The sequence below is a fragment of the Manihot esculenta genome, chromosome 9, assembly GCF_001659605.2.
Source record: "Manihot esculenta cultivar AM560-2 chromosome 9, M.esculenta_v8, whole genome shotgun sequence".
Classification (NCBI taxonomy): Eukaryota; Viridiplantae; Streptophyta; class Magnoliopsida; order Malpighiales; family Euphorbiaceae; genus Manihot; species Manihot esculenta.
The window spans coordinates 27,930,184-27,949,476 of record NC_035169.2 but is presented as its reverse complement, the minus strand read 5'-3'; the positions used below and the strand labels follow the sequence as shown (position 1 = coordinate 27,949,476).

Sequence of the window (19,293 nt, the reverse complement as noted above, 5' to 3'; positions counted from 1 at the left end):
AAGGAAAGAGAAAGGTAAGAATTTTAAGTTTAGCTAATATCCTAATATTCATGGGTGAATTATATGTTTATACCTGACTTGCATCTGCTTTTCCATTAGGTGCTGCACCAAATTTTGTTATATCAAAAACAGCTGGCTGTGCTTGAACAAGAGAGAAATTTATGAACAATAGAGATACAATTGAGAAAATTATTTTAGTATCCATTATTATTTTTTTGCTTCCTCCCTTCTTTTATTTTTAATAAAGATTTTAGAATGATGGATTGATTTATCTTTCTACATGCTGCTTTATAAGGCTAAAATTTACCAAATTTAACTAAATACTAATAATATTTTATATATTTGGTATTAAGCAATTTTTGTAGAACCTCTGTATTTGGAAACGTTGAATGTTCTAAGCTAAAATTAGATTCCCAAAATGTACCATAGGTTATATCATCCAAATCTCATGTTGTGGTTATGATGACATGTAGATAATTTCTCATGTAATTCTTAAAGCTAAAGATTATTTGTTGGAGAAAGACTTATGATTTTTTTTCACTTTTGATGTTTTAGTAAGATAATAAAGGACTGAAGAATAAAAAGAGAAAAATTATGTCTAGACTCTGAATTCTGAAATTAAGGGAGTCATGGGCGTAATGAAAGACACAAGGAAATAAGGAACAAAGTCTTGCTTAAACTCTAAGTCTCAGATGCACTATGTTATGGGCATAACATATCTAACAAAAGAAATCAGAGTCTAATTCCATATTTGACACGCAATTTGATGATCCTTATCCGCAAAAACATATCAAACTCAATTGTTTTAGGAAAAATAAAGCACAAAATGTAAGTGAAATCATGGATGTACCTAAATACACTTTTCCATCTAATTTTGGCTACTTGTATTTAGGCTAAACTAGGATTTTTAGTACTATACAAAGATGCTATTTTGATATACAACATCATCTTTTACTCTTGATTAATTTTGGGAGCCTGAAAACATTTTTCTTATTGCATTTCAACCATAAACATATGTAGCTAAATGTTGAAGGATAATTGAAGTTTTAGTTCATTTAGTTGTGAGATCTAATTGGTTTTATTATTTTTCTTAATGTTTCTTGGTATTTATATTGTTTTTGTACCTATTATTTATTATTGTTCTATTGATTGTAGCATTAAGGTGTCATTGCTCAATCAATAGGATAATATATTATTATTCAAGTTGATTAAATTCATAATTATTTTAGTTTAATATGAAATTAGTGGTGAATTAGTTTAAGTAAAGCCTTCCTAAGGAACAAAATAATCAGACTAAAATGAATCGAGCTTTTTTGTTATTAGTTAGAATCAGGTTCTTCTAATTCCTCATGTAGTAATTGGATTAAATTATAATAGCGTCTCCTTCTACTTTTCAAAAGCTAAAGCTAGTTAACGAACATCTCTTAGCTAGTTTAAAAATTAAGATTGAGTGACTAAAGTTTCTTCGACATCTAAAACTATTTTATCTATAAATAATTAGAAATTATTTTTGCATCTATGATCAACCAATAAGACTAAAACTGAGATTAAACTTTCAGTGAATTAATCTCATATTGATTTTCTCGCTTAAATCTAATTACTTTACTTCTTTTACTTGGTTTAGGTTAATTCTCATTGAAGTAATCTTTAATTCCTTGCTTTTTAAAACTCCCATTTTATTTTTATTTTTATTTTGTCTTGCAAGTGAATTAACTTCCTTCCAATCTCTATAGGACAAACCCTGCTCACCACTATCGCAATTTAGTTTGATTTAGAAAAGTAGAAATTTATTTTTGGTGGCCTCGACACCTACTAAATCTTAGCGCCATTGCTAAGATATAGTTTTAATTATTTTAGTAATTCTTTTGAATGGCACATTCTAATCCTTTGGATAGACTCAACTTCAAACAAGGAATCAAGAAAACCGTGAGGAGGTTGAGAAAAGAGATCAAATCGAGATACAAAAATGTTTCATCCTCCAAGTCTAACAAAGAGGTATTGGTTGCTATCGAGGGAACAAATCATGGGCACAGAAGAAACAATATCTGACCCAAACCGTAACGACCCGAAAATAAGACCGCTACCGGCGCTAGGATCCAGATCGGCTTAAGGCCGCCGGGACCCGTAGCAAGCCTGACATATAACCTGTAAACCTGTATAATCCCATACATGATCATCAACATACATAAAAATTAAAACTTTTCTTTCCTTTCATACACCAAACTCAACTTGTGCATGCACTGTACATATACACTAACATAACATTGATCCCTCTGTGGGATCTCATCAATACCTCAAGGGTGGCATAACCTGTGTTGAGTTGATTTACATAAACATCATAAAACCTCTAAGATCATGTATTAAAAGGGATAACAACATTCTATGGTCAAGCACACCTCTAACATCCATAAACCTCATCTCATTACATATCTATACTGTTTCAGGCATTACATTACAATCTGATCATGTCCATTGCTAGCTATTACAAAAACAAGACTTCCTTACTCTATCCGGACTCCTGCTCTATCCTGTACCTGCAAGCCTGGGGGTAAAGGGAGAGGGGTGAGCTAAAAGCCCAGTGAGTAGAACTATAAAACATATTAACACTATGCTCCAATGAAATGCATCATAACACAGACAATTCACATAAGGGTTGGGTGAACTTGTCACCAATTAGTCCCAGCTAACTCTGTGCCAGGCCGTAGCATGGGGTCCTGGTCTTTCTATCATAACATACATTACTTACCATTGCCCCAGGGCCTCCTCTGGGCTCCTGGTCTTCAAGTCCCATAACCGTGCCAGGCCGTAGAATGGGGTCCTGGTCTTTCCTTACTCTGTGCCAGGCCGTAGAATGGGGTCCTGGTCTTCCTGTCAGGGACTAATTGGGTCATCCAATATTCACCCACACCAACAACAAATGATGCAATGCGGCATATTCGTGAAAACTAATGCAATCATCCTATTGCATAATCATGATGCATGAAACATGATAAAAGCATTTAATTTCTCAATTTAAAAGATTAAGTTTAGTTCCACTCACCTCTGGCGGACTCTGACAACACCGAAGCAGCTGAACTCACTGCTGGGGTCCTCGGTTCCTCGGGTCCGAACCTACACATGTGGACTCAAATGAGGGACCAAACATACTAGAACATATCTCTAAACTACTCCCCAAAAACCCCCTAAAACATCATGAAACAACCATAGAAAAACATGCAAAGGAGGCCTAGACAGGGCACTTTCGGCGGCCGAAAGTCCCTCCAGAGCCGAAAGTCAGGCAGGTTCGGCGGCACCTTCGGCGGCCGAAATTCCCAGACAGAGACGAAACTCATGCATGTTCGGCGGCACTTTCGGCGGCCGAAACTGCTAGACAGAGACGAAAGTCTCCTTTCGGGGGAAGGCTTCGGCAGCCGAAAGGCTTGCCTCCCCAGCTATGTTCGGCGGCCGAAAATCCTTCGGCTGCCGAACCTGGTTTCTGCCAAAGGGCAGAAACTTGGCTCCCTTTGCACATTTCGCCTCCAAACCTTCCAAACATGCATCAAACCTATTCTACAACACACAACCACAAGCACACAAGTTCCTAGGGGCCTCAAATCATCATAAACCCCATCTACGATACATCAAGCATCCACATTGTTCATGAACACATAGTGAACCCATAAACTCCAAAAACATAACCATAGCCTATCATGCATTTCTAACCCATAGATCTACTTCAAACTTACTTAAAACATGCAATGAGCTTAAGATCGACTCTTACCTCTTGAAGATCGAGAGAGAGACGACCTAAAACTCGGAGGTGGGAGAGATTGGGTTCTTGAACCTCCAAGCTCCAAAACTTTGCTCAAAAGCTCAAATCTTCAAAACAAAGTTAAAACAAATGAAAATCTTGAAAGATCTAGAGGAAGAACATCAAATATTGGTGAGGGACGGCGGAGAACGCACCTTGGCTGAAAATGGGGAGAAAAGCTCGCCCATTTCGGCTAAGGGACCCTTTTATAGTGGCTGGCCAGGCCACGTTCGGGGGCCGAACGTGCCTCCGCATGCATGCCATATTCGGCGGCCGAACCTGGACTTCCCTCACTTATGCCTTCGGGGGCCTAAGGCACACCCGAAATGCATGCATGTTCGGCAGCCGAACTTGAGGTTCGGCGGCCGAACCTGAGGTTCGGCGGCCGAACCTGAGTTTTCCTCCAATGCTATTTTCATGCAAAAACTCATTTTCTTTCATGCTTAAAACATAAAACACATTAAAACATTATATAAAAACATGGTTCTACCCTTCTAGAGGTCTCCGACATCCGAGATTCCACCGGACGGTAGGAATTCCGATACCGGAGTCTAGCCGGGTATTACATTCTCCCCCCTTAAGAACATTCGTCCCCGAATGTTCCTCAACTAGCACATGCAAGGCACACAACATAAAACACATAAGAAACTAACCTTAAAAGAGATGAGGATATTGCCGGAGTATAGACTCCCGTGTCTCCTAAGTGCACTCTTCCATATTGTGGTGGTTCCAATGGACTTTCACCATCGGGATTTCCTTGTTCCTTAGCTTTCTGATCTGGGTGTCTAGGATCCGTACCGGCTGCTCAACATAGGTGAGATCCTCTTGGATCTCCACATCAGGCTCATTAAGAACCTTGCCCGGATCTGACACAAACTTCCTCAACATGGAAACATGGAAAACCGGATGGATTCTTTTCATTGAAGCAGGTAAATCCAGCTTGTACGATACATTCCCAACCTTTTGCAAGACCTCAAAGGGTCCGATGTACCACGGAGCCAGCTTACCTTTCTTCCCGAACCGAACCACTCTTTTCATTGGAGACACCTTGAGCAATACCAGATCTCCTTCCTGAAACTCTACTAGCCTTCTGCGGATGTCTGCATAACTCTTCTATCTGTTTGCAGCAGTCTTGATTCTTTCTCTGATTAAGGGTACCACCCTGCTGGTGATCTCTACTATCTCAGGCCCTGCTAGGGCCTTTTCTCCAACTTCTTCCCAGCAAACAGGTGATCTGCACTTCCTTCCATATAAAGCTTCATATGGAGCCATCCCGATGCTAGCATGATGGTTGTTATTGTAGGCAAACTCCACCAAAGGTAGATGCTGCCTCCAATAACCGCCAAAGTCCAGCACACACATTCTTAGCATATCTTCTATGGTCTGGATGGTCCTCTCTGACTGTCCATCTGTCTGTGGATGGAAGGCAGTACTGAAATCCAACCTGGTACCTATGGCATCCTGCAGACTCCGCCAAAACCTGGAGGTGAACTGGGGTCCTCTATCTGACACTATAGAAATAGGAACCCCATGCAGTCTGACAATCTCATCAACATACACCTGCGCCAACTTGTCCACAGAATAGCCACTCCTGACAGGGATGAAGTGAGCAGATTTGGTGAGTCTGTCTATAATCACCCATATGGAGTCCAATCTGTTGGACGTCGCCGGTAACCCCACTACGAAGTCCATAGCTATATTCTCCCATTTCCACTCTGGAATAGGTAGTGGGTTAAGCATTCCAGCCGGCTTCTGATGTTCCAGCTTTACCCTCTGACACACTTCGCAGGCTGACACAAACTGTGCCACTTCTCTCTTCATAGCTAGCCACCAATAGACCTTCTTGAGATCTTGATACATCTTGGTGGCTCCGGGGTGAACGCTGTATCGTGCATTATGAGCCTCTCTCATAATGTCTCCCTTTAGCCCTATGTCATCTGGTACACACAAACGACTCCCATAGCGGAGGATCCCCTTGTTGTCATATCTGAACTCACTGTCTTTGCTTGACTGAACAGTCCTGGCAATCTTCACTAACTCTGGGTCCTCATGCTGTTTCTGAGCCACCTGCTCCAGAAACATGGGTGTCACTCTCATCTGAGCAACTAAAGCACCTGTACCAGACAACTCCAACTGTAGACCTTCATCAATAAGCTTGTAAAGCTCTTTCACCACTGGTCTCCTCTCAGCCGTGATGTGGGATAGACTGCCTAGTGACTTCCGGCTTAGGGCGTCTGCCACAACATTCGCCTTACTCGGATGGTACTGAATCTTGCAATCATAATCACTCAGCAGTTCTACCCATCTTCTCTGTCTCAAGTTCAAATCTCTTTGACTCAAGATGTACTGTAGGCTTTTATGATCTGTGAAGATCTCACATTTAACCCCATAGAGGTAGTGCCTCCACATCTTGAGTGCAAAGATAACGACTGCCATTTCCAGGTCATGTGTGGGGTAATTCAACTCATGCTTCTTTAGCTGCCTAGAAGCATAAGCAATCACCCTTTCATTCTGCATAAGCACACAACCCAGTCCCACACGGGACGCATCGCAAAAGACTGTGAAGTCCTCATTGCTAGCTGGCAGAGCTAGCACTGGTGCTGAAGTCAACCTCTTCTTAAGCTCTTCAAAACTCTCTTCGCACTGGTCGGTCCACACAAACTTCTGATTCTTCCTGGTTAGTCTGGTCAGAGGAGCTGCTATTTTTGAGAAGTCCTGAACGAACCTCCTGTAGTAACCTGCCAAACCCAAGAATCTTCTAATCTCTGTCACTGAAGTGGGTCTAGGCCAGTTAGCCACAGCTTCTATCTTCTTGGGGTCCACCTCTATCCCATTTTCTGTCACAACATGCCCAAAGAATGAAATGCTCCTCAGCCAGAACTCACACTTGGAGAAATTGGCATACAAGCCATGCTCCCTCAAGGTCTGCAGAACCAACCTCATATGATGGGCATGCTCCTCTGCATTCCTGGAATACACTAAGATATCATCTATGAAGACAATAACGAAGTGATCCAGGTACTGGCTAAACACTCTGTTCATGAGATCCATGAATGCTGCAGGGGTGTTAGTTAACCCGAACGGCATCACAAGGAACTCAAAATGCCCATATCTGGTCCTGAAAGCTGTCTTTGGCACGTCCTCCTCTCTGATCCTCAACTGATGATACCCGGACCTCAGATCTATTTTAGAGAAACAACCCGCTCCTGCTAGCTGGTCGAATAGATCATCGATCCTTGGCAATGGGTATTTGTTCTTGGTAGTGACTTTGTTCAACTACCTGTAGTCGATACAAAGTCTAAGGGATCCATCCTTCTTTCTCACAAACAAAACTGGAGCATCCCAGGGTGAGGTACTCGGTCGGATGAAGCCCTTGTCTACCAGCTCCTGTAACTGCTCCTTCAACTCTTTCAATTCTGCTGGCACCATCCTGTAAGGAGGGATAGAGATCGGTCGGGTTCCAGGCATCAGTTCTATCTCGAACTCTATCTCCCTAGCAGGTGGTAAACCTGGCAGCTCGTCTGGGAACACATCTAAGAACTCTCTAACCACTGGCACCGAGGCGGGCTCTCTAACCTGACTACTAAGCTCTCTCACATGAGCCAAATACCCCTGACATCCCCTCCTGAGCAACCTACGAGCCTGAAGAGCTGATATCAGACCTCTAGGTGTACCCCTCCTGTCTCCTCTGAAGACAACCTTAGACCCATCCTGACCTCTGAACCTGACTACCTTGTCCCTGCAGTCCAAGGTAGCCCCTAGAATAATGTCAAAGTCGGTCAAATCTAGAACCACTAGGTCGGCAGACAAGCATCTTCCCTCAACAAACACAGGACTACACTGGCAGACTGACTCTGCCATAGATGGATCACACTTGGGTCCACTGACCCAGAGAGGACACTCTAACTCAGAAGTCATCAGACCCAACCTCTCTACGGCTCTCGGAGCAATAAAAGAATGAGATGCACCAGGGTCCATCAAGGCATACACATATGAACAACCAATGACTAAGTTACCTGCCACCACGGTGTTAGATGCATCTGCCTCCTGCTGTGTCATTGTGAAGATCCGTGCTGGAGCTGATGGACCTTCACCTCTGAAACCCGCTGAAGAAGAGGCTGCCCCTCTCCCTCTGCCTCTGCCACTGGCTTGAGTCATGGCTGGAGCTGCTGGCTGCGCTACACTGCCTGAGGCTGTCTGCTGGGACTGAGCCATCGAAACTGCTCTTAGACATTCTCGAGCCGTATGCCCCTCCTGACCACATCTGAAACAAGCATTCGTCCCAAACCGACATACTCCCTTGTGTGGCCTACCACACCTTGCACAAACTGCATTATCCGTACCAGAGCTTGAGCCACTTCCAAATCCCAGACTAGACTTAACCTTGTTCCAGAACTTGTTCTTCTTACCCTTGGCTTTACTCCATCTCTTACTGCCTGAAGCTGCTGCACTCAGGGTAGAGGGATCTAACCTTCCCCCACCCGGAGTTTTAGAACCAGAAGACTGTGCCACTGTCTGCTTAACTGTCCCCTGAATGATGGCAATGGCCTCCATTTTCCTGGCCATATCTACTATGGCATGGAAGCTCTCCCTATCCACGGACTGAATCAAGGAGGAATACCTGGAATGAAGTTTCATGACATACCTCCTTAACTTCTTTGAATCTGTATCCAGACTCTGTCCAGCAAAAGGCAACAGCTCCAAAAATCTGTCGGTGTACTCCTCTACACTCATTTCATCTGTCTGCCTCAACTGCTCAAACTCTATCATCTTCAATTCTCTTGAACTGTCAGGGAAAGCCCATCCTGCAAACTCGTTTGCGAACTCCTCCCATGATAAGCTTTCCACCCTCGGGCTCACATAATTCTTAAACCACTCTCGGGCTTTCTTGCATTTTAATGTGAACCCAGCCATCTGGATGGCTCTACTGTCATCCGCCCCTAACTCCTCTGTAATAGTCTTGACCCTCTCAAGATACACAAACGGGTCATCACCTGACTCAAACTGGGGAGCACCCAGCTTCATATATTCAGTCATCTTGACCTTGCTCCTACCAGATGAGCTAGGCCTAGGTAGTTGAGTTTCTGGAACTGGGGTTTCTACTGATGGTGGAGAAGGTACAACATTTTCTGTGGTAGGGTTTGCTGGATTTGGATAGTAGGGTGGTGGTGGATACATCAGGTACTGTGAGTATGGTGGATAGTAAGGTGGGTAGGGCATGTGTGTGGGATAAGGGGTAAAGCTAGGGTAATCCGATGTACCTCCCATCGAATACCCGGGATGTTGTGAGAAGTGTGGGTAGTGGGGTGGTTGAACAAATCCCGAGGCCTGAGTGCCTCCTTGGGACTCTCCCATACCTTCTTCTGACATGCTAACTCCCAAACTACCATCCCTTCTTTGCTCTACATCCATATCATCCCCCATGTCCTCTGATATTCCTCCCTGAACTGTTCCCCTCACTGATCTGCTTCTACCCAGATCCAAACACCTTCTAGGGTCTCTTACTGCTCTTTCTCTGTTGGACCTGCTAGACATTGCCCTAGGCAATGTTGGAGGACGGGCGCTCATGCCCTCATCCTCAGGTGGCACTCCAGTCAATCTTGCAGATCGACGAGTTCCTCTCATCCTGTTTGCTGAAAAACAGCACACATCAAGCAAACATTAGCATCATATGGTTCATGTGGGCACACACGAACCCGCATCACATACATATCATATCATTAATGCACATGCATATCATCATGGCATTTCACATCATCATACAAGATAGGAATCCACATCCTATCCTAGTGGACATGATCTTTCCTATTGTGCTTGACCTTCTATAACATCTATGAGCCCGACACTCTAGGTCCGACCATATGAACCTAGGGCTCTGATACCATTCTGTAACGACCCGAAAATCGGACCGCTACCGGTGCTACGATCTAGATCGGCTTAAGGCCGCCGGGACCCGTAGCAAGCCTGACATATAACCTGTAAACCTGTATAATCCCATACATGATCATCAACATACATAAAAATTAAAACTTTTCTTTCCTTTCATACACCAAACTCAACCTGTGCATGCACTGTACATATACATTAACATAACATTGATCCCTCTGTGGGATCTCATCAATACCTCAAGGGTGGCATAACCTGTGTTGAGTTGGTTTACATAAACATCATAAAACCTCTAAGATCATGTATTAAAAGGGATAACAACATTCTATGGTCAAGCACACCTCTAACATCCATAAACCTCATTTCATTACATATCTATATTGTTTCAGGCATTACATTACAATCTGATCATGTCCATTGCTAGCTATTACAAAAACAAGACTTCCTTACTCTATCCGGACTCCTGCTCTACCCTGTATCTGCAAGCCTAGGGGTAAAGGGAGAGGGGTGAGCTAAAAGCCCAGTGAGTAGAACTATAAAACATATTAACACTATGCTCCAATGAAATGCATCATAACACAGACAATTCACATAAGGGTTGGGTGAACTTGTCACCAATTAGTCCCAGCTAACTCTGTGCCAGGCCGTAGCATGGGGTCTTGGTCTTCCTGTCATAACATACATTACTTACCATTGCCCCAGGGCCTCCTCTGGGCTCCCGGTCTTCAAGTCCCATAACCGTGCCAGGCCGTAGAATGGGGTCCTGGTCTTCCTGTCAGGGACTAATTGGGTCATCCAATATTCACCCACATCAACAACAAATGATGCAATGCGGCATATTCGTGAAAACTAATGCAATCATCCTATTGCATAATCATGATGCATGAAACATGATAAAAGCATTTAATTTCTCAATTTAAAATATTAAGTTTAGTTCCACTCACCTCTGGCGGACTCTGACAACACCGAAGCAGCTGAACTCACTGCTGGGGTACTCGGTTCCTCGGGTCCGAACCTACACAGGTGGACTCAAATAAGGGACCAAACATACTAGAACATATCTCTTAACTACTCCCCAAAAACCCCCTAAAACATCATGAAACAACCATAGAAAAACATGCAAAGGAGGCCTGGACAGGGCACTTTCGACGGCCGAAAGTCCCTCTAGAGCCAAAAGTCAGGCAGGTTCGGCGGCACCTTCGGCGGCCAAAACTCCCAGACAGAGACGAAACTCATGCATGTTCGGCGGCACTTTCGGCGGCCGAAACTGCCAGACATAGACGAAAGTCTCCTTTCGGGGGCAGGCTTCGGCAGCTGAAAGGCTTGCCTCCCCAGCCATGTTCGGCGGCCGAAAATCCTTCGGCTGCCGAACCTGGTTTCTGCCAAAGGGCAGAAACTTGGCTCCCTTTGCACATTTCGCCTCCAAACCTTCCAAACATGCATCAAACCTATTCTACAACACACAACCACAAGCATACAAGTTCCTAGGGGCCTCAAATCATCATAAACCCCATCTACAATACATCAAGCATCCACATTGTTCATGAACACATATTGAACCCATAAACTCCAAAAACATAACCATAGCCTATCATGCATTTCTAACCCATAGATCTACTTAAAACTTACTTAAAACATGCAATGAGCTTAAGATCGGCTCTTACCTCTTGAAGATCGAGAGAGAGACGACCTAAAACTCGGAGGTGGGAGAGATTGGGTTCTTGAACCTCCAAGCTCCAAAACTTTGCTCAAAAGCTCAAATCTTCAAAACAAAGTTAAAACAAATGAAAATCTTGAAAGATCTAGAGGAAGAACATCAAAGATTGGTGAGGGACGGCGGAGAACGCACCTTGGCCGAAAATGGGGAGAAAAGCTCGCCCATTTCGGCTAAGGGACCCTTTTATAGTGGCTGGCCAGGCCACGTTCGGGGGCCGAACGTGCCTCCGCATGCATGCCATATTCGGCGGCCGAACTTGAGGTTCGGCGGCCGAACCTGGACTTCCCTCACTTATGCCTTCGGGGGCCTAAGGCACACCCGAAATGCATGCATGTTCGGAGACCGAACTTGAGGTTCGGCGGCCGAACCTGAGTTTTCCTCCAATGCTATTTTCATGCAAAAACTCATTTTCTTTCATGCTTAAAACATAAAACACATTAAAACATTATATAAAAACATGGTTCTACCCTTCTAGAGGTCTCCGACATCCGAGATTCCACCGGACGGTAGGAATTCCGATACCGGAGTCTAGCTGGGTATTACACAAACAATTCTTTTAATGAATTTGAAATTGAGAAAAATATGGCTAATAAGCAAGCAATCAATGATGTCAACAACGTTGTTGATTCCCAACCACTTTGTATCAACTATTAAGAACTAAGTGCAACACATAAGCTAAAGTCATGATTGATTTATCTACTCCTTATCTTTTGAGGACGTGAAACGGAAGATCCTCATGGGTGCTTGAGTTCCGTATTGCATGCTCCAATATGAGACATAATGAGTTTTCGAAGAACATATTAAGCTGAGGTCCTTTCATTTCTCATTAGTTGATGATGCAAAAGATAGTTACATTACCCACCTTTAGGCTCAGTCACCACATGAGGAGAGAGGGCGAAATTATTTTTGGACCAACTTTTCTTGCTTTTAGAGTATCTGCAATTAAATATTAAATTTAAAGAAGCAAGAAAAGGAATACATAAACTAGAACATGAAAAATGTTGAGCCTGTAGCTATCATCTGCATTTTAATTCGACTCTAAGTATAATGTCCTTTTTAATTCTTTTGAGCCTGTAGCTGATTTGACTTTATTTTTTCTATTTAAATGAAATTTATCTTTTAGAATTTATTATTTATTATGTTCTTTTTTAATTTTAAATTAATTGTTACATGAATAAGTTATATTTTATTTACTATATATGTTGTATAATTAATTAATACTTTTTCTATTTCAACAAAAAATAACTTAATATATACCCATATTATTTATTTTATATAGGAAAATTAGTATGAGAAGTCAAATTTTGTAAGTCTTTCTGATTTTATCCAAATATTTAATTCTTAAAACTAAAGGCCAAATACCAAACATTTATTTATTGATTTTATCTAAATTTAAAAATTAAAGCTGGGAAAGTGTTTATATTTGCATGGTATAACACGTGTCATTCTTTATTATGTTTTCGTGGTCTGACATGCCATATAGAATAACTATTTTTTCTCTAAATAACCTTGTTGGTATGAAAATCCAAACATTCTATGCCATTTTATAATTTAATCTAAAATCTTATTTTGTGGCACGGCATACCAAATTTTCAAACGTTTTAGCAATTTTTAATCAAAGGGTATTGTTATAATTTTTCATATTAAAAATCTCGATTGTCAAATTTTTGTTTTCTAATACATTTTTTTAAACAAATTATAGGAAAAAAAAGTAAAAATAGAATATATATTAGTGTTTTTCTATTGGACATTATGGAACATTAAAATCTTGTCTCTTAGCAAAGGGTGAGCTTACATGCTTTGTTTCTTATTTGATGAGTATACTATGGCGTAGGGAATTCAGGCTTCAACATAAAAGGAGATATAAGTGTTTTGAATGTGATTTAAGAAATTATAAAAATATAATTTGTATTATAATAAAATTTTCAAAACATTTGATAATTTGGCATGTTGTATTGAGAATTAAAGTTTTGGGAACAACTAGAAATTATATTTAACCATTAAACCAAATATACCCTTATTCTCCTGCAAAACTGCTACATATAGTATTAGTCCTTCAATTCTATTCTTAATACAATTTAACTCGATTAATCCCATTAATATAGTATTATTTAATTTTGTAGAAAAAATATATATTTTTAGTCTATTTTTCCACTTCAATACAGAGAATATTTCTTTTCTATATATCATAAAAGACATATGAACAAACATTGTCTCTTTATATCTCAATATACACTTATATCTCTATACTAATTGAGATTAACTTGTTGAATACCTTCACTAAAATTGCAATCTATTCAACACTTAAACTTATAAAAATGATAATAATTAAACACAAATTAGTCATATTATTGATGGTTTATATAAAAAAAAAAACGTAAAAATTGATCATACATTTTGTTGGTTGTGCACTAATTCTTGCTAACAGTGTTATAAATTTTTATAAGTTGATAAAGTTAGAAGTGTAACAGCCCAGAAATTGCCACCCTTCTGTAACGGCCCGAACCGCCACTGGCACTAGGATCCAGATCGGCTTAAGGCCACCGGGACCCGTAGTAAGCCACAAAACATCCTGTACATCTAGTCTAATCCCATACATGATCAACTGTTTCTTTAAAACTGTAAACTTTTCCACATCCCAGGCTTACCCTGAACATGGTCTAAAACTGAAAACCGTTCTTTACTTTCCAATCTTAACTCGTGCATGCACATGCTCATATCTTATCCCCACTCTGGAGTCCACAAAGGCTGCTCCAATGGAGAAACAACTCATTCGTTAAGCTTGGTTATCATGGAAATCATCATGAAAACATTTCATACAAAAGGAAAACGTTTATCTTAAAAATTTCATGATCATGTACAACCAAAAAAAAGACTAACCAACACTAGGCAAAGCACAGCTCTATACCTTATCTCGTATACTTTTCTTAACTCTACTCTATCTCTGTACAACATGCTCTTTCCATTTATAACCTTTATATACCTCATGTTCATACATCATGTCCATACATCATGTCCATACATCATGTCCATATATCATGTCCACTACTATACTATACAAACATACATACATAACATAACATATCATCGCTTAATCTTTACATCATCTTGCATAAACATATACATCAAGCTTCTCTCATACATAAACATGCCACTCTATCAAAACTTAGCTATGCTATTACAGCCCAACATGGCAACCCGTGCTTAAACTCTGCTTTTCCCATATCTCACTCTGCTGAACTCTGGCCCTGCAAAACTGGGGTTAAGGGAATGGGGTGAGCTACTAGAGTCCAGTGAGTAGAAACCATAAAACAGTTCATTCATTACATGCTTTCATGGAATGTGTCACAGCACAAACATCTCACATCTCGAATTAGAAATGATCCCAGAACTCCCTCTGTCTGTGCCCGGCCCCTAAGGAGCATCCCAGTCACTACATGTACTAGAGCCCGGCCCCTACTACGGAGTTCCCAAAGGTCTTATCTAGACATAACAGATTATTGGCTACTGAGATCGCCTTGGTCCATCCCATCAACAATAATAATGCAATGCAATGCAGCATATTCGTGATCTCTAATGCAATACAACCTAGTATCACATGGCATCCATGATGCGTGTCTCATGCTCATACTATCATTATCTTTAAACATTAATTTTAAAACATGCATAGTTAGTTCTACTCACCTAAAGCCAAGCAGTGGCTAACTCTGGGCCAACTCTAACACTGGAGCTAAACACCTCGCCTCAAGTCTGATCCTACACAAAAGGACTCACATGAGGTGCCAAACAACTCTAACATAACTCTAAAACATCTCCCCAAAGACCCCCTAAAACATCATAAACATGTATGGAAAAATATGCAAAGGAAGGCAAAACAGGGCACCTTTTGTAATACCCGGCTAGTTCAGGCATCGGAATTTCTACCGTCCGGTGGAATCTCGGATGTCGGAGTTTTCCTGAAGGGTAGAGTGAAGGTTTTCTAAAATGTTTTTAAGTGTTTTAAGGTCTTGATTAAGAAAAGAGTTGAGTTTTTAAGAGAAACGATCAAAGGAGTTTCTGCCAACTTCGGCCCCCGAAAGTGAGGTTCGGCCGTCGAACATGAGAAGGCTTCGGGAGTGCTTTTGGCTTCCGAAAGTCGAGTTGGCATGAACCAAGGTTCGGCCACCGAAAGTGAGATTCGGCCGCCGAAGATAGGGGACTTTCGGCCACCGAAGGTTAACTTCGGCCGCCGAAAGTGATTTGGTGTCGCATGCAGCTTTGGCCACCGAAGGTGAAGTGGCTGGTCACCTACTTAAGGTCCTCATTCAGCAAATGGATAGCTATTCTGTTCCTTTTACACGACAGATGTAACGACCCCAAAATGGACCGTCACCGGCGCTAGGACTCAGGTCGGCTTAAGGCCGCCGGAACCCGTAGCAAGCCTGCTATACTCTCCGTGTACCTGTAAATCTCATACATGATCATACATTTTCTGTGAAAATAAAACTCTTTTCTAAACCAAGGCTTAACCTGTGCATGCACTATCACTGTACTCAGTACTCTGTACTCTGTACTCTGTACCCCTGACTAGAGCTTGCTCTAGGTGGGTTGTCTCATACCTGTTAAGCCTGGTTTTTCACATACTTTGTAAAACACATACATATATAGATCATGTACATAAACCAAAGATTTACAACACAAACATTACTAAGTCAAGCACAATTCTAACTGACAACACAACTGGTACATCTCTTTAATATTATATGTCCACACTAAACTATTACAAGTCTCATTTTCTCTTTCTGAACTCTTCTGGACTTTCCCTATGTACACTGTACACTGAAATCCTGCAAGACTGGGATTAAGGGAGTGGGATGAGCTCTATAGCCCAGTGAGTAGAATGATAAAATCAGTCATAAGATATGATCTCATGGAATGCGTCATATCACAGACAAACCACATCAAGAGTAAACCTGTCACCACATAGCCTCAGTAACTTCCGTGCCAGGGCGTAGAATCGAGCACCTGGTCTTCCTGTCATATATGTATATGTGTATAACACCTCTGTACTTACCATTGCCAGGGCGTAGTCAAAGGCTCCTGGTCTTAACTCAGAGACTATTTGATCATTCAGCATTTACTCACATCAACAAATAACTATGCAATGCAACATATTCGTGAATACTAATGCAATCAACCTACTTGCATAATCATGATGCATGAGATATGCTAAAAGCAGTTAATGTCTTAATTAAAACGAGTAATCAGTTTAGTTCCACTCACCTCTGGCTCTGGACTGACTTTGCAGGTTCAGTAAAACTCTGGAGCAGTACTCACTGCTGCTCTCTCTGGTTCCTCTGGTCTGTATAAACATATAAAGACTCAAGTCAGGGACCAAACTACCTTAAAAATAACTCTATTAAAATTCCCAAGAATCCCCGTAAACTCACTCTAAAACTCATGCAAAATCATGCAAAAGAAAAGCTGAACAGGACACTTTCGGCGGCAGGTTCGGCGGCCGAATGTCCTCTCCAGAGACGAAACTCAAGCACCTTCGGCGGCCGAAACTCAATATTCGGCAGCCGAACCCTTTCGGGAGTAAGCTTCGGGGGCCAAAACACACTCCAGAGACGAAAGTCTCTAACCTTCGGCGGCACCTTCGGCGGCCGAATCCCCCAAACAGAGCCGAACATGCAAAAACACTCGGGAGCAAGCTGTGGCAGCCAAGGCCACCATGCAGGAGGTTCGGCGGCCGAATGAACCTTCGGCTGCCGAACCTGAGTTCATCCAGAACTCAGCTCCAACGGCAAACCATCTCCCCCTTCCCTTCAACCACTCATAACATGCACACTTCAACTCCTCAACATACATATACTCAAGTATATGATCACAGGGGTCCAAAACTATCTAATAACCCCAAACAACAACACAAACATAACACATAAACATGTATACATGCATAAATCATCAAAACTACCATTTATCACCTAAACATGCATCTCTCTTCATAACTCCCATAAAACCTTCAGAAAACATAAAAACAGGTTCAAGATCTTCACTTACCTCCTGTAAACAAGAAGATGAACGATCTGAACAAAGGAAAATGGTCCAACTTCTCTTACAACTCCCAAAACCACAAAAACTTAGTTTTAACTTCAAAACCTTCAAAACCTTTGAAAACACACACTAATCTTCTGTATGAGCAGCTAATACCACTTGCAGATGAGTCATGAGAGACGTGGCCTGCTCTATGGCAAGAATCTGAGGCCAACATCTGTCAAAATACATGACTCAGCTGGCTGGCCAACTCAGCTTCGGCTGCTCAATCACATGCAAGACCACTCAACATTCGGGGGCCGAACTTGAACTTCGGAAGCCGAACATTGAGCACTTTCGGCGGCCGAACTTACCTTCGGCGGCCGAACTTGGCTAAAGTCTCCATGAGCTATTTTCTCTTCAAAACTCAAAACTATATAACTTTAAAACCTTAAAACACATCATAACACTTAGAAAACATAAATCCTACCCTTTTATAGAATCCTAACACTCCGGATTCCACCAGACAACAGGAATTCCGGTGCCGGATTCCAGCCGGGTATTACATTCTCCCCCCCTTAAGAACATTCGTCCTCGGATGTTCCTAAAACAAACAAAAACACAACAAAAGGAGGAAACTAACCTCAAAATAGATATGGATACTGCTGGAGTATAGACTCCCGCGTCTCCCAAGTGCATTCCTCTAAGTTATGGTGGTTCCATAAGACTTTCACCATCGGAATTTCCTTGTTTCTTAGCTGTCTGATCTGCGTGTCCAAAATCCGTACTGGCTACTCTGTATAAGTGAGATCCTCTAGAATCTCCACATCAGGTTCATTAACAACCTGACCCGGATCTGACACAAATTTCCGTAGCATAGAAACATGAAACACCGGGTGAATCCTCTCCATAGAAGCAGGTAAATCCAGCTTATATGATACATTTCCGATCCGCTGTAAGACCTCAAAGGGTCCAATGTACCGTGGAGCCAATTTACCCTTCTTTCCAAAACGAACCACTCCTTTCATTGGAGACACTTTCAGCAATACCCAATCTCCCTCCTGAAACTCTAACAGTTTCCTGCGCATGTCTGCATAACTCTTCTGTCTACTCTGTGCTGTTCTGATCCTCTCTCTGATCACAGGCACTGTTTTACTGGTAATCTCTATCAAGTCTGGTCCTGCAAGAGTTTTCTCTCCTACCTCTTCCCAACAAACAGGTGATCTGCACTTCCTCCCATATAATGCTTCATAAGGAGCCATCCCAATGCTAGCATGATGACTGTTATTGTAGGCAAACTCCACCAAAGGTAGATGCTGCCTCCATGAACCGCCAAAGTCTAGCACACACATTCTGAGCATATCCTCAATGGTCTGGATGGTCCTCTCTGACTGTCCATCAGTCTGTGGGTGGAAAGCAGTACTAAACTCTAATCTTGTGCCCATCGCACTCTGTAGACTTCGCCAAAATCTGGAGGTGAACTGAGGTCCTCTGTCTGAAACTATAGACACTGGGACTCCATGCAATCTCACTATCTCATCTAGATAAACCTGTGCTAACTTATCCACAGAATAGTTACTCCTAACTGGAATGAAATGAGCAGATTTTGTGAGTCTGTCCACAATCACCTATATAGAGTCTATCCTGTTGGACACTGTTGGTAAGCCCACTACAAAATCCATAGCTATGTTTTCCCATTTCCATTCTGGAATCGGCAGTGGGTTAAGCATTCCAGCCGGCTTTTGATGTTCTAATTTCACCCGCTGACAAACCTCACAGGCTGTTACAAACCGTGCCACGTCCTTCTTCATGGCTGGCCACCAATACACCCTCTTCAGATCTCGATACATCTTGGTGGCTCCTGGGTGAACACTATACCTGGCAT

The 19,293-nt window shown here is 42.0% G+C and overlaps 1 pseudogene; it reads right to left on the bottom strand.

Annotated features, from left to right (window-relative positions):
- Window positions 1–205, bottom strand: part of LOC110623283 — a 37,137-nt pseudogene extending 36,932 nt beyond the window's left edge.
- Between the last annotated feature and the right edge of the window lie 19,088 nt (window positions 206–19,293).